Source organism: Arvicanthis niloticus, chromosome 30 (genome assembly GCF_011762505.2).
Source record: "Arvicanthis niloticus isolate mArvNil1 chromosome 30, mArvNil1.pat.X, whole genome shotgun sequence".
NCBI lineage: Eukaryota > Metazoa > Chordata > Mammalia > Rodentia > Muridae > Arvicanthis > Arvicanthis niloticus.
The window spans coordinates 21,935,125-21,952,296 of NC_133438.1; the positions used below are offsets into that span (position 1 = coordinate 21,935,125).

Below are 17,172 nucleotides of genomic sequence, written 5' to 3' on the forward strand. Positions count from 1 at the left end.
GGGTGTGGGAGAATAATCACTTGACTGTCATGCTAGCATTCAAGCAGCTCCTGTGTTCTTGGAGTTTGCGTAATTAAAACTTAGAAATTTATGCTAGGCTTTTCCTAATCTAACGTGGCAAGGCCCCGCCCCTTTACCAACATTGTCATTCCGAGCTTAAATCAAGTGCTGCCTCCTAGCAGGGTTCCACCCTGGCTTGGGTCTCCACAGCCCCCTGTTTGGCTGGCTTTCATGAGGGAGAGAAGGAAAGTTTACATCTGCATAGCAAGTAGGGCGGTGCTTTTCGCTTCACTGTCTGGGATTTGATTAATTCTGTTTAATTGCGTGGGGGAGCCACCAAGAGACAGGCGTGGTGCCCGCATTCATTCTCTCCTTTCTCTCTCTGCCTCAGAATCAAGTTACTCTGAACTCCTACCCTGTAAAGTTACTATCGACCACGCTGGTCCAATCTACGGGTCAGTGTGACATGTCGACTCCGCTCATGCTGAGCGTCTGCTCAGAATGTCTCATTCATAATTCATGCGTCTAAAAACGAATCATGTGTATTTAGGTGGCTGGTTTGCCAGTTTTACTTCAGATATTTCCATAGCAGACCCACAGACCTCACTTTTGATTAAATTCTTCCTTATAAAAATCAAAGATTTTTCTTTCAGATTAGTTCAGATTAGCCCTCATTGGAACTCCTTTGGTCTAGTGGTCATTCTGAGTAGATGGTCAGGGCAGAGGGGTTTCTTCCTGAATTCTGTAAAGTACCACCTGCTAAAATCTCCCATTTTTTTTTTTTTTTTTTTTTTTTTTTTTTTTTACCCCTCTCTTTGGTTGTCCCTGGTCCACATGCTTTACAGCACAGTATACTATAAACACTCATGCTGAAAAGAAATGAGAGACACTGGCCTCCTGAACCCAGGATTGCATGAGACTGTAGAGTACCATGCATGAGCCTGGGCCACCAAGGTGTGACACTGGCCTGGAATAAGAGTCTAGCCCTATTTTCTTAAAAGCAATTAACCAGATATCTTGCTAACATTTCTACTTTGCTGGGGTTTTTTGGGGGGTGGGGGTGGGGGGGGAATGGACCCTGGAAGCAGAATGGAGTACTGTGTCTTTGTCTAGAAATTATGCTGGCCTTTCTGAATATTTTCATCCTTGTTATAGGATATTTAAGCAGATGTTCTATGTTCTCACAGTGTTCACACTTTAGGTTCATCTAAACACTGAAATCTCTGGGGGAATCCAATGGTCTTTCTTTCCCCCCCCCTTACCCCCTCCCCCATGGTCTTTCTTAGTGGAGAATGTCTTAGAAAGCATTGCCCACTGCCAGGCCCAGAGGACACCTGATCCTGTGTTGATCTTCTTACAAACCCCTGGTTTCTGAGAAGTTTCTCCCTATATGGGGCTTTGTGGAATCTACAGTGATCAATCTTAATTCCTATAAACCTGTGTCTGGAATTCGAATGGCAGCACGCTGTGATCTGGGCTTTGTATTAATAAATCTTAAGTGGCTATTATTTCAACAAAATCGTAATCTGGAGACTAAAGAAAATCCCCTTCTGTGACTATTAAATAGGATTTTGACTTTAAGTGGCCATTACTACTATAAATAAAAGCACAGACTCAACAAACACAAACACAAAATAAGAATACAAACCTCTCATGTTTAATTTAGTTTAACAAAGAATTTAGTTGGCTACAAAATAGCGGCTGATTTCTTCAGGTTTTTAAGGATACCCTTATTTGTAATTTGAACCAACAAACCTTTGTTGTTCCACCCTAGCTCCTTCAGAACATTTCAACCATTGTATGATTGTAGGTATGAAAGTTCGCTCTGCACACATTTATAATAGGTAAAAGTGTAATGAAAAATTAGAAGTAATGGTCACTTTCAATATTTACTATTGGAATTGCAAATATAATTGAGGTAGAATTCAGTTCTGTGATGTTTCTTCTCTCTATGATTCATAATAATGAAGCTTAGAGATGAAAGTCCAGTATTTGGGTTTTTGTTGTTTTTTTTTTTTTTTTTTTTTTTTTTTGCCATAGGCTAACACAGCAATTCAATACCTCTGGATAATTATGAGAAATAGAGACAGTGGAATACTGATCATTAAACTCATAGAGTGTTTATCACGCACCCATTCTGTGTTTGTTGTGTTGTCTGACTAACTCCTGTAAGCAGCACTCCTTGTTTTTAACCTTTTTATTTTTCTGGCAGTATTAGAGATTGGACCTCGGGCCTCATATATGCTAGATAAAGGCTCTACTGCTGAGCCATCTTTGCCCATCTTTAAAAAAATGTGTGTGTGTGTGTGTGTGTGTGCGCATGCACCTGTGTATGTGTGTGCATGGGTGTGTTTATATATGGGTGTGGTATGGATGCAAAGGTCAGAGGATCGCCTCAAGTGTGGATCCTTGCCCTTCTGTATCTTTTTGTTGCTCACTGTTGAACAGCCAAGGGCAGTTGGCCTGCAAGCTTCTGAGTGTTCTGTTTCTACCTCCCATCTCACTGTGGGAAGACTGCCAATACAGACTCATGCTGACACATGGGTGCTGGCCTTCATGTTTATGCAGCAATCTCTTTACCCCCTGAGCCATTGCCTACATACACTGTCATTTGCCCTTTATAAAAGCGAAAACCAAAGTCCAGAAAGTTTCATAGAGATGCGAGGCAGCTGGACTCCAGAGTCCACCCTTAATTGTAACAATGAATGAAAGAGAAGGATCCCCTGTGATACAACCAACAGCTGGGGTCAGCCAAGTAAGAGGTCACTAATTTCTCATAAGAGTTAAAGAGAACTACGTGGGGCCACAAATGCTGTCAAGATGAGTCTGTTCCCAAGGGGTTCAGGATTGAGGGCTTCCTGAAAGAGCCTCAGTCCTCAGTTGTTCTGACTTGTCTACTCTGCAGGGCCTTAGAACGCATTAACCCCGTTAGGAATTACTGCATAGTAGTAAGTATGTGTCATGCGTGCGTCTGCACACATCTGAGTTGCAGGCTGCAGGAAAGGGCAGACTTAATTCTACAGTTGATAGCTAGGGCTCACCTTCACTGTGGGGAGCTGTTAGGAACATGGCTTTAGGAAGTTAGGATGCATAACGTGTAACCAGCTTTGCTGGCACCTTTGAGATTCTTCTTCCTCTCCTTCCTCTTGCTCTCTGGACACCCTTTGGCTTTATCTAGTCTTCTTTTTCTTTTCTGTTCTCTGCTGTTCACATAAGAAAATGGTTATTCTGACCGATCAGACTTTTTTTGTAATGTTTGTAGCCTTGCAGGATTTCTGTTGGGTAGATTGTACTTAACCAAGGCAAGAGTCTTGTTTTACTTCCTATGGTTAACCTAGTTCCTCTATCCCCAACTGTTGCCTGTGCTACACTGGTAACTTACTAGGGAAGTTGACTTTGCAGTAAAGGAGTTAAAGGTGTCTGGACTATGGCTTCCCATGCACCAAATATTCAGTTGCTGGTCATTTTTGTACTGTACAAGAATAAATCCTGTTGCATCCACTTGTTTCCTTTAATCTACATACATACATTATAAGTTTTTGGAGTCATTGGGTTGATTAATTATTAATAGTTTATTTAATAGAACAGAATATTAGGAAAGGGTTAGGAAATGGGCTCAAGTAAAGCAAAAACTGCATTTAGATGTATTCTGTTGACTTTGAATTTTCAATCCTCTGTTCAGTTTTGAGTGCCGAAGGGATAGCATTAAAACAAAGAACTCTGTACTTGTCCTCAAGATAAGAAGGCGTGTGGCAGAATACCAGGTCAAGACTCAAGACTGACCTGTGAACTGCTTAGAACAGCTTCTTAACATTGAATACTTAGAGCTGAATGTCTGCCATATTATAATGCCAGGCAAGCTCAGGGTGGGGTTCACAGAACTTTCTGAGTTGGGCATTCTGGGTAACTGTGCTCTGACCTTACAGATGTACAAGGTTACAAACCTTTTGTCTTTGTCTCTTCCAAATCATGTACATGGGCTTGATGCTTGGGTCACAGCAGCCCAGAGAGCGACGCCCTCACCCTCAGCATCCACACTGAGTAGTTTCTTTGGAACCATCTTCCACAGATAGGATCCGTAAAACTCTTCTCAGGTGGGAAGTGGCACACCTAAATAGCTTCATCCTCCATCACCATACAAAGATCTCTCATCAAACATTGTCCCACACACTCAAAGCCAGGGAAAATGGTTTTCTTCCTGAAGATAATGGATGCTGTCATCTTCTCTGTCTCTCCTTTGCCCTGCTTGCTAAGAAGTTCAGATGTCAGCTTTCCTTAATTTTTTCTCATAATTGTTTGCTTTCCCTCCTACTTTTTATGTAGGGCTTCTGTTACACCATGACACAATGACTTTATGACTTTGCATAAGCTTTTATAAGCTTAGAACCATTTTTAGAAGTAGGTAGATATAGTGTGAATAAGGTCTTATTCTCAACCTTTTTTTTTTGTTTAAAAATTGCATGGGGTATTACTTTATTTTCAGTGTTAGAGATTAAATGCAGAGTGTTATACATACCAGGAAAATGTTTTTCCAGCAAACAGCATTCCCAGCCCATTATTAACTCTTGATTTAAACTCTCACCTTATCACTTGAATAACCCATACATGAGTTTTCTCCCTTCTGGAAATTATAGAATGGTTGAATTCCACAGTTCTGGTCTGAAGTTAAGAACACTCAGAGGGGAGAATATCACCCTGCTTTATATTTAATCAACCCATTAATTTGTTGTGCTAGGGAGTTAAGGTGGCCAAAGAAAGGTGAAATAAAAAAGATGTTACTAAATAGCTTGGGTCTGGCAGTGCATCTTTTTAGCATTTTAACAGGGGATACTACACAGCCACAGATCTGTTGCAAAGATTGGGAAAGCTGAAGTTTAGGAAGCAAACTCTTTTTTGAGATGAACCAGACTTTTCTTATGTCTTATAAACAGTTGTATTCAGGGTTTATAATACACCAAGCAAGACAAATTGGCCATAGGGCCAATTTAGCAGCTCTGTGTAATGTCTTTGAATACCTTAATGTTGACACTAACTCCATAACTCACAATTTCAGGATATGCTTCTTGGGGAGAGAGGAGAGCGAAGGCTAAACAACACCCCGAGAGTTCAAAGGGACCGAAGATGCACTTGGCCTATTTGTGTTGGCACTCTGGAGCCGCGGATGCTTGGGACTGCTTATCTGACTTATCTAAACTGATGACGTCAAAAGAATTAGGCTAGGAATCTTATGATTACAGTCTTCCTTGTGATCTTTTCTGGTATTTCCTGTTTCCTGTCAGGCCAAATATACTTCGAGAGTGGGTTATTTTATGGCATTTCACTGTTTCTGCTTCGACTAGAGCCAGGGGTACAGGGAGCAACCAGTAAAAATAATTTAGAACATTGGAAAGCTCGGACCACCCCATGTCCCTCACTGACATTTTTCTCTCTCTCTCTCTCTCTTTCTTTGTTTCTTTCTTTCTTTCTTTCTTTCTTTCTTTCTTTCTTCTTTCTTTCTTTTTCTTTCTTTATTTTTTTTTTTATTTATCTCTTTTGTTATTTCTTTATTTCTTTTGTTCTTTCTTTTTTCTTTCTTTCTTTCTTTTTTTTTTTTTTGGTGCCATTTCTTGCTGTTTATTTGTTTGCTAGCCTGTTCTTCCAGTTGCATGGCCAGGCGCAGGGCCTTGATGACTTCACGGACGGCTGAGAAGTGCTTAGCCGTCAGGGCAGATTCTGCCTCGTTCACAAAGGTCTCCAAGTTATAGTCTGGCTGATCCTTCATCTCAGAGAGCTCAAGCCAGTCTAGTCCTTGCTGTATGATCTCCCTGAGCTCTTCCATGGCCCTCTCTTCCAGCTCCCTGATCTGAGGCATGGCTTCATTAAAGCTGGACATCTGGGAAGACAGCCCCTCTTCTTCACTGCCAGCCAAGAGAGGTCCCATTAGAGCTGGCTTCCATCTCTTCTGTTTCCAGCTGAACCGGCTGCTCTCCACTGGGCCCGCTGTGGGGGCTCAGCTCTTTGACTCTGTCTGCGTATCTCAGGGTGTTTAAAGTGTATTCACAGGAGCTTATGCCTGGTGAGATCATGGCGACCATGCACGTCCTCGAGTTCTCCCCAATGGACGAGTCCCTCAGCACCTGTGTCAGCTTGCTCTCACGGAATGGGGTATGAGCCTTGTTCTGTCCCAGCGCCCAGATGCACTCCTTCAGAGCCAGGAGCGACTTGTTAATTTCTGCTCCCTCCATGAGAGTCTGCCGGTCAGCACTAGATGTGTCAGCCCCTCGTTCATTCCCTGCCAGATCCACCAAAGAGAATTTGCCGTGTAATCTCCCTTTAGCTCGAAGAAGAATCTGAGAGCAGGCGTGGGAGCGGGAGGAATTGGAGTTGGCAGATGTTTGTCCAGAAGTCCTGCAGGCGCCGCCCACGTTGAGCATCTTGATGACGTCATCAGCACAGGTACCCAGGTACTCCTGCAGTCCCACAACCTGCACCTGCTGTTTGCTGTCCTCCAGCACACGTAACTCGGCCTTTTTGTTGAGCAGATCAAACTCCTTCCCACTGTAGACCTCAAAGAATGCCACATAAACTTCCAGGTTTAAGTTCCGGTATCGAGGCTGACCCTTTATGAGGAAGGAAGACGTCCCGGGAAGCCATTGCATAGATCCCTTTAGATGCATTCTGATTTTTACCAGACAGGTCTCCACCCATTGTATGTGTCTTCCCACTGCCTGTCTGTCCATAGGCAAAGCATGTTGCTTTTCTCCCTTCAAAAATCGTCTGTACCAGTGGTCTTGCTGTGAAGCTATACACAACTTCATTGGAAGCTGTTTCATCAAAGTCAAAGCAGAAAGCCTGGTTCTCCAGGTACTTCGTTAAGTCCCCTTTTAGCTTGGGTTCGTGCACAAGGAGGAGACACTTGCAGGGAACAGAGATCACATCGATTTCTTTCTTGGCCACCTCTTGTTTATTCAACGGGCGCTTCCTGACACAGACACAGATACTGTGCTCTTCAGTTGGGTCCGTCACAGTAAGTGGGTTACATTCCATAGTAACCCGGAACTCTTTAATCAACCGGGCAAATTCCCAGTTTGGAAAGCTGTTGTCATATTCCTGAGCTCGTTTAATTCTTATCTTGGAGTTCTGGGCCCGCTTCTCTTCACGCTTGTTCTTCATTTTCTCCATCTCTTTCACAATACAAGATTTCCTCCGAACTGAATTCCCGGGGTTTGCAGAGGAGGTGCTTCGGGTGGACTGGACCTGCTCTTCTGCCGCCTCCACTGACCATCGACAGTGGTAATTCTGTCACTGTGGAGCAGGAGGGCCTAGGGTGGCCCGTGGAAATGGGAAACAACTTGCGAGAGTTTGTAGGCACAGGCAGCTCCACCTCCATTTCATTCTCCTGAGCAGGGATTCGAACTTCTGAGCCGGTAGAGCGGCTTCGAAGGCTTTCTTTTGGAGCTGGAATTTTGGAGTTGACTGATTTGCGTTTCTGCTTCGGGACGGTTACATTTTCCTGCAGTGGCAGACTGTCCTTCGGTTGTAAGGGAAGAAGCTGTAAGAGCTCTGGGTTTATTACAGCCACATCATCAGTATCAATCAATATCAATCTCTTTGCCCTTTGTGGCACCTCCTTCGGTCCATTCCACTGAAACACAGGATTTCTCCAAGTTCACTGTGCTTATACTGGCTCTGTGAATCAAGCCATTGCTGTGTTGAATATTGATGGACAGACCAGGAAACAATCGTGCGTGAAGCGACTCCATGGACTCGGGAACAACAACGGGTAACAAACACAAGAAGCTTGGAAACCACCACTCTGAGATACTGCGTTGAGTTCGACATTTCTTTTAAACATCAAAAAAAAAAAAAAAAAAAAAAAAAAAAAGAGTTTCACTGTGGCTTAGAGTAGGATCTCATTTTTAATGAACTTTATTTTAATTGTGAACTTAATTGAACTTTATTTTAATTTATTTAAATAAAATTGTATTTTATTTTAATTTATTTTTAATGAATTTTAATTTTAATTGTGTGTGACGCTGGAGGAGCTACTTGTATTTCTATTAGGTTTTATACACTGTAATACAGACAGCTAAGCAAACTTCTGTACAGAGTGAGGGGTTCAGAGGAAGGAGGGAGAAAAGTGTCCCCTTCAAAGACTGCACTTTTTTCCTTGGGGTGTACAAGCAACTTAGAGAAACAAAGAAAAATGGTCAGAGATGGGCTTTTCCAGTCCAAAAAAAAAAAAAAATCTTGTCTAAATGTTGCTAAGTCTTTACTGAAGTAGGAACCACAGCCCATGGAGGACACTAAGTGCTGTTTACACAAGAATGGGGCACACAGAGAAGCTAACCCACACTGGTTTATGGGCAAACACTGCACACTCACATTTTTTGGGAGTGTGTGTATGTTTGTACTTTGCAGAGACCAGAGGACAACCTTTGGTGCCCAGGTACCATGCTTCTTTTATTTTCTGAAGTAGTGTCTCTCATTGTTGCAGAACTCATCAAACACGATAGTCTGGGCAGCCAATGGGCCCAGGACCCGCTTTGCTCTTTGCCTCGGCCTTACTAGTGTGCTCTGTGACTCCCAGATTTTTCGTGTGGGTTTTGGGGACCGAACTCAAATTTTCTCACTTTCCAGGGAAAGTAGTCTAATGACTGAGCGATCTCCTCAGCACCAGAACTACACTTCTTCAGCCACTATGAACTGTGCCCTCTTACATATAACCGCCTTTATCACCACAACCCTGGCTTTTTCTCCTCTGGCATTTTGATATATCGAATACTTGCCCTGTTAGTATATCACAGTCAGTATAGATGGGAAAAAAAAAAAAAAAAAAAAAAAAAAGAAGACGGATTGGGACTTTCTGAGACATTTGATAATCTAAGCTTGATTTTTTTCCAGTTCTAGGGTTTAAACCTGGGGCCACAGGTATGCTAAGAAAGCATACTTGTATCTTTGGTTTGAAAGTAAGAAAAAGGCATTTCTTTTTGCCCTTACTTCCTTTCTTTCTCCTTCCCTCCTTTCCTCTCTCCTTCTCCTTTTTCTGTCTTTTTCTTTTTTAAAACAAATACATGTACACATTTAAGCAGAGAACTAGAGTATTCCTTGTCTGAGTTGCTCAGGACTAGAAGTGTTCCAGGCTTTAGATTTTAAAAGAATGCTTTTGGAATACTGGCATATAGAGACTGAAACATTTTGGGAATGGGACCTAAGTCTAAACATGAATTTTTTTTGCCTTTTAAAAATATTCCTTTTACACATAAAATGAATGTAGTTTTACAATATGTTGTATGTGTGGAATTTTCCTCCTGTGGCACCATGCTAATTTGTGTTTTTCATATTAGTGATACTTAACCTGTAACTGTATAATGCTCTCGGTTCATGTAGAGGTAGACTTACATAATATAATCATAGATGTTAAAGACTTGAAAGCAAAAAGGATGGATTAGATCACATTTAGAGGGACTGACAGAACCCAGAGGAAGCAGGTATCCCAGGAGCTCTAACCTGGGCAGTATCTTAAGTAAGCAGACAGCAATGCCTGACCCAAACAGGGAGTAACTGGGACCCACTAGGACCCAGGAGGTCACTCCTGGCCCGGAGCACTGAGCAGATTTTGGGCCCCAGCTATAACCCCAGTAGTAACACCCATCCCACACAGTTCTGATACAACCAAGATAATAGGAAAGACAGGCTCCAGTCAGAGACAGGGCAGGTAGCACTAAGGAGATCCAGATGGTGAAAGACAAATGCAAGAACATAAGCATCAGCAACCCAGGGTACTTGGCATCATTAGAACCTAGTTCTCTCACACAAGAAAGTCCAGAAATTCCCATATCACTAGGAAAGCAAGATTCAGATTTAAAATCACTTCTAATGATGATTATAGAGGACTTTAAGAAGGACATAAATAACACTCTCAAAGAAACTGAGAACACAGGTAAACAGGTAGAAGCCCTTAAAGAGGAAACATTAAAAAATCCCTTAATGAAAGCAAGAGAACACAACCAAACAGGTGAAGAAATTGAACAAAACCATCCAGGACATAAAAATGGAAGTAGAAACAATAAAGAAATCATAAAAGGAGACTACCCTGGAGATGGAAAACCTAGGAAAAAAATCAGGAGTCATAGACACAAGCATCACCAACAGAATACAAGAGATAGAAGAGAGAAGCTCAGGTGCAGAAGATACCATAGAAAATACTGACACAACTGTCAAAATGCAAAATGCAAAAAGCTTTTAGCATAAAACATTCAGGAAATCCAGAACACAATGAGAAGACCAAACCTAAGGATAATAGGTATAGAAGAGAGTGAAGATTCCCAACTTAAAGGGCCAATAAATATCTTCAACAAAATTATAGAAGAAAACTTCCCTAATCTAAAGAACGAGATGCCCATAATCATACAAGAAGCCAATAGAACGCCAAGTAGACTAGACCAGAAAAGAAATACCTCCCGTCATATAATAATCAAAACACCAAGTGCACAAAACAAAGAAAAAATATTAAATGCAGTAAGGGAAAAAGGCCAAGTAACATATAAAGGCAGACCTATCAGAATTACACCAGACTTCTCACCAGATACTATAAAAGCTAGAAGATGCTGGACAGATGTCATACAGACCCTAAGAGAACACAAATGCCAGCCCAGGCTACTATACCCAGCAAAACTCTCAATTACCATAGATGGAGAAACCAAGATATTCCATGACAAAAGCAAATTTACACAATATTTTCCCACAAACCCGGCATTACAAAGGATAATAGCAGGAAAGCTCCAATACAAGGAGGGAAATTTTATCCTAGAAAGAGCAAGAAAGTAATCCTCTTCCAACAAATCCAAAAGAAGATGGCCACACAAGAATAATTCCACCTCTAATAACAAAAATAACAGGAAGTAACAATCACTGTTCCTTAATATCTCTTAACATCAATGGACTCAATTCCCCAATTAAAAGACATAGGCTAACGGTCAGGATACATAAATAGGACCCAGCATTTTGCTGCATACAGGAAACCTACCTCAGTGACAAAGACAGACTCTACCTTAGAGTAAAAGGCTGGAAAACAATTTTTCAAGCAAATGGGCCTAAGAAACAAGCTGGAGTAGCTATTCTAAAATCTCCAGCCTGAGAACATAAAGGGAGGGACTCATGGCTCCACCTATATAGATATTTGAGGGTGGTCTTGCCAGGCATCAGTGGAAGTGGAGGGCTTTGGTGCCTGAAAGTTTGGATTCCCTAATGTTGGGGAATTTGAGAGCAGGGAGGTGGGAATGGGAGGATGGTGGGAGCACACCCTCGTAGAAACTCCCAGAATTATATGGATTAGACATGACAGAGGCAGGCCGCCAGAAGACTAGATTCCAGAATTCTAACAAAAAATTATCTTGATACTAAAATTTACTTTGAGAATTGTATATTGCAGAATACACAGCCTTGGTGTATCTACTCATCAAGCAATCTGAGCAGACCTGCTCGAACCTTTGATAACCTGGAATTCCAGCTGGATGCAGTGAAGACACAGTGTCAGAGGCTTATCAATTTACTTTTCCCCCAACCCCTCTTCTAATATCTCAACACCCATAATCAGCTTGAAGAAGTTAATGAAGAGTCAGCGCCCCTATTCCCTGGGCTTGGGGACTGAGGTGGTTAATATTGGGCTGTCTTTCTAGGGAAAAGTAGTGGTTTTGGTGAAACAGGGAGGATTAGCTAGGATTTATTGCATAGCCATAACCTATTGGTAGAAATATATATAATTGTTATTAAGATGAAGTTATAATTTCTTAAATAGTACAAAATTTACTTTGATTTCAAATTTAAGGTTTTCATTGGTATGAGCTTCTTACTGATATAAAAGTGAGATGAAAATTGTTACTCTCATAGGCATTGTGCCTGTATAACACATTTAGGAATACAAGGCTTAGACCCAGTCCTTCTTTAACTTTTTTAACTGATTTGAGATGGTTAGCCTGTGAGTTAAGGGCCTATAGCAAATTCATGGGTTTGAGCTTATTGTTAGAGTGTTTTCTATATTTTATTTAGAAATAGCTGAGAGGAGTTAACAGACAACAGTCCAGATTACCTTAAATGGATAGTTGGTTTTCAAAACATCAGAAGTTCACAGAATTGATGTGACAAACATTTCTGTATTAATGTTCATTTTGATTAGAGACCTGTCTGCTCCTGACAGCTTCCTGTCTTGAATTCTAAGAAGAAATTGAGCATCTTTGGAGTTACTCCAGTTGTGATGAGACAGCCACTAGGCAAGAATTGCCTCTTTCCATCTATAGACAAATTACTGTCCAGAAAAGAACACACTTGCGGAATAGTTGACTGATTATATCTGCCAAGACAGAGTAATCAGCCCTTAATAATTCTGCATCACTAGGTCTGTCAGATGATCCTGGGCCAGAAGGCTGAAGATCAGATGCTCCAATGTTCTGTAGTATAAGGACTGTCCAGGTGTTCAGCGGTCTCTATAAATTGGCTATGTTTTAGAAGCTATGCTCTGTGCTTCCCATAAATTTCAGTTAATTCAGTCATTCTGGATTTCTGACGGGGTTGAAAACTTATAGTCTCATAGCCAATCCTGGCTATTTACTTTGAGAGAAAAGATTTGAGAGGATGGTTTTTAGCTGACATTCATTCTAGAGCCAAGAAAAAGGCCAGGTTCAGAACTAAGTCTTTTAGTTAGGAGGGATAACAGAGGTTCTGGTTAGTGATGGACTGAGTATTAGGTCTATCTTGTACCTTACTGACACAAATTGGTATAGCTATGCTCTAATTGCATTTTGAGGGAAAAGTTTTATTTTAACAGAAAGGGTGATATGTAGGAGGAACTAATGTGCGAGGAGTATGGAGAGGAAGAGGAGAAGTAATGAGAGGAGGAGGAGAAGGAGAGGAGGAGCTAGGTGAAGGAGAGAGAGAGAGAGAGAGAGAGAGAGAGAGAGAGAGAGAGAGAGAGAAACATGGAGGCAGATGTTTGCGTGTCTCCGCCAGTCAAAGATAGTTGTTATATGTAGGTTGGGTATTAGGTTACACTTCTGATTGATATTGAGCATTACCAAACTTATAAAGCCTTTGATTAACATTAAAAAATTGTATAAAAGCCAAAAGGGAGAGGGGGGCATGGGATAGGGGTTTTCTAGGGAGGGGAATGGGGAAAGGGGATGGCATCTGAAATGTAAATATAATATCCAATAGAGGGACTGCCAGCCACTTTGGAGTTGAGAAGTGTTTGGAGCTTGACCATAATAGACAGTGTGGTTGTTTCAAAAGCCTGGCTAGCTGAGACCTTGGGTTAGCCCTGTTCAGTGAATTGTCAGCTTCAGGGCCCTGACTGTATTATGTGCCCTCTGTGGGATTTAGTTTCTTCGTTTAAATGGAGTAGTTTAAATAGAGGCGTTTAAAGGCCCGTGTCCATTGTAAAATTTAAAGACCTCTATACTTTTCTACTTATCCACTTTCAATAGCTCTACAGGAACGACGAATTCTCGCCTGCATGTCACCTGATCTCCTGAAAGCCTGTCTTTCTGTTTTCTTTTATCTTTCACTCCAAATCTTGTACCAAGCTACTTGATCGCTTTGCGTCTCCAACCACCTCTTGAACTTTTCTTTGTGTTAATTCCTTTCTAAAAGAGAACTTTCTCACGTTTTGTAGAGATTATTCTACCCATTGTAAAGATAAATCTATAACAATCAGGATAAAACAACATCTTCCTAGGTAACCCTGGAAGGTGGGCAGTCAGCCAATACCTGGTTTTCATAGAGTACCTAGCATACACATGTGTTTACAGTTGTGATATTTTATCTAACTTACTAAGTTATAAACACCGTAAAACTTGTTCCTACTATGTGCTTTTTATCATCTACTCTGTAGCACCTTTTCTTGGAAGAATTGTTCTTTAAAAAACGTTTTAAAGATGGCAGCCTCAGAGCAGAAAACAATATGACAAGGTCAATAGGAAGCAAAGACTCTATTTAGATTTTTGAGGAATAAAGTCAAACAGCATCCTGAACTTGAGGAGGAAATGGACATTCTATACTGGTAGAAGACTCAAGAATTCAGGCATTCAGGATGGATGTACCACATAGTAAAATTATTTGTACAGTATCTCTCTGTATCTCTCTCTCTCTCTCTCTCTCTCTCTCTCTGTCTGTCTGTCTGTCTGTCTCTCTCTCTGTGTTATTAGGAACAAAGGGCAAAATATTCACCATGTCAAACTTTTCGACATATACCATACACCAGCATGGTCACCGAATGTTACACTGACAGTTACAAATTCCTCAGGACCTCTTGGTCCCCAGCCTTCCCTTTCATAGGTCACTGTTGGAAGCCTGACAGGAAAATTTGTGTCATTGAATCCCACTAAATGATGTGACTGTTCCTCGATGTCTGGAAGCTATACCCCTTAGAAAAGCAGCTATAGACAACCTGAGGACGTCCTGTTTTTCCGATCTCACCTGTGTCCCATTCTTGACGGAAGCTATTGCTGCAATTTGCATTTCTATACAGTTCTTACATTTATGCTTATAGTTTCTCTCCATTCTCTTCTATGCAAGGGCTAGAAGAGATCGTCCATCTCTTCTTCATTTGCAGATATATAACCTACCTTAGGGAATATCTCAAAAAAAATTAATTTTGTTCTGATCCTTATTGTCCACTGTAAGACGGGATTAAGCACTTCCTTTTGTGTTGACAGTTGTCATAGACTTTGCTTCTGTAACTCTAGTGTATCATGTACTACATCCATTTTAGCCACTTTCTCTGTCTCTACCATCTGTTATTTATTCATCTACTTTAATATCTTTTGTTCATGAGTTTTGATTTTCTAAGAATCCAAAGAAAATATCTGGCATATGATAGCCAGTAAAATTTAAACGAAGGATGCTCCTGACCCTTCATCTTGTTCCACACACTATTTTATGTGTCATAAATTATATCTCATTCTACTTTTATATCACGAGCTGTCTATGTGTCTGTGTGTTCTAATAATCCATAACTCCTTCTCTCCTTTTTGTTCTTGGGATTATATCACCAAGCTATGCACTCAAAAGATTCAATCCAATCCAATTAAATTCACTCAAATTGCTTTATAAGAGAAATTTGATGTTTCTTTTCTGAATGCCTTGAATAACTAACCAGAAAATGTAGACCTCGGGGTTTCTCCTAAGTTGGAAATACATCATTGATCCTTGGTCACTGTGTGGTATAAGACACTAAATACTTGCATAGGGTATTAAAACACTATGTTACATTCTGTAGCCTCAGAGAATAATTGTATATTTTTGGAGATTTTGAAATACTTAAAATTTTCTTTTATTTTTTTAAAATCAATGATGTTTATTCATGTTTTGCCAAGCCTGTGTTACCAAACCAAGCAATTGGGCTTTTCTATTTTAAAGAGGGCAGAAAGAATTTGCTTTCTAATTTACATATCTGGAGAACTCACCAATTTCTGATTGTATATCAGTTCGGCTTATTCGTGTCTAGGAAATTAGACATAGATCCAAGAAAAGAAGGGTGGGTGGATCACCATTCAAAGGAAGGCAGTGTTCTAACATCCAGTAAGAGAAAGAGGCAACGGCTATCTCTCATGTCGGCCATCTTGAAAGAGGCAACTAGGATTCTTGTTCCAAAGTTAGGAGAATGTAAGGGTCCTTGCTACAGTTCTGGCAGCTTTTTCTAGTGTTTCCTATTGCCTAGTGGCCAGGAGTCAGAAAAGGAGGGGATGAGAGCAGAGAAATTTCCAATGAACACATTCAAACAGTGAAAACATAACAGACCTGGGCTGAGTACAAGACACTCCATGATTGTGATACAATTCCAATTAGTAGCAGATAGAAAACAACAACTTTTAATATGGAAACCAACCCGAAAGGCATGATTTAAACAGATCTTGTTTCCCCAGGCAGTGGTGGTGCACACCTTTAATTCCAGCACTTGGGAGGCAGAGGCAGGTGGAGCTCTGTGAGTTTAAGTTTACTCTGGTCTACAGAGTGAATTCTGGGACAGCCAGGATTCCACAGAGAACCTCCCCCACCCCCACCCCCCCAAAGAAAATAAATCAATAAAAACATCTTGTTGCATGCTTTATATACATTCAGCTGAACTTTATGATGTTAAAATCCTGAGATAGTTGCCAAAGTGTGTGTGTGTGTGTGTGTGTGTGTGTGTGATGGGTGGGGTGGGGGCAGAATTAAGTTTCACATATGCACAGGAATCTACGTAAAATAAACCACATTGAGTAAGCAGTATTTAGGTGTAAGGTTCAGCCCATAGTAGCTCAACCAGTGCAGAGTGGAGATAAAATCTCCTGTGAGACAGTAATGAACTTTATTGATCATGTATTCCTTAGGGCATATTGTACAGTCTATCAAAGATCCAGTGAGGATGACTGAGACTTTTGTAGTGAGACTGAGAAGAAAAAGAGATGGTTGACTTTCCTAAGCTGGCCTTCAGAATAACAGAGTATGCACGTATGCGTATGTGTGTTGAGTGTGTGTTTGTGTGTGTTGGAAACATTCAGATACAGACCTATGTGGTGGACGAGTATTCACAAGCTATAACCAGAAAAGACAGAGCACCATGTTGCTAATTAGAAAGTTGAACATTTCTTATTCCCATGCAGGCTTGTCTCAGAATTTGTGTAAGAGCCGATAAACTAACCCCTATTTGATTGGCTGAAGAAGAGAAACAGGCTCATCTCATTATACAATTGAGTATGGAGATCTGAAGCCTCTGCTAAGTGTCTGCGACAGTGTCAGCGTCATCTTCACTTCTGTCCGTGGTACACACCGCACCTCTTGTGTTTGAATCCAGTCCTTTGCAGTGACCCAGCCTCACTTTCTCCTAGGGATACCCTGTGCCTGCTTTTCTGCCTCTCCCTTTACCCCTATCGTCTTTTTTTTTTTTTTTTTTTTTTTTTTTTTTTTTTTTTTTTTTTTTTTTTTTAAACCAGCATCGTCTTCAGCAAATTCTGTGATTTTTTTTTTTTTTTTTTTTTTTTTTTCTGGATTAAATTCCGCACAGACCCTCTAGACGTGGTTGGGTTTTCAGAGGTACCTATCAGTGATGGATAGAGGTTCTGTATGATACTTGGCACCATCTCAAAAGACTCAGGGAAGGAAACACAACAGAGAAGCTTGTGCTTTGGCTTTGATTACTGCCTTGTATGATTGGCT

The 17,172-nt window shown here is 40.9% G+C and overlaps 1 protein-coding gene and 1 pseudogene across 2 annotated transcripts in view; both read right to left on the reverse strand.

Annotated features, from left to right (window-relative positions):
- The window catches only part of Pde7b (phosphodiesterase 7B), a 313,578-nt gene that overhangs the window by 127,629 nt on the left and 168,777 nt on the right, over window positions 1-17,172 (reverse strand). The gene's annotated exons all lie outside the window — the stretch shown is intronic.
- On the reverse strand, window positions 1,636-7,648 carry LOC143441030 (kinesin-like protein KIF2C pseudogene; annotated as a pseudogene).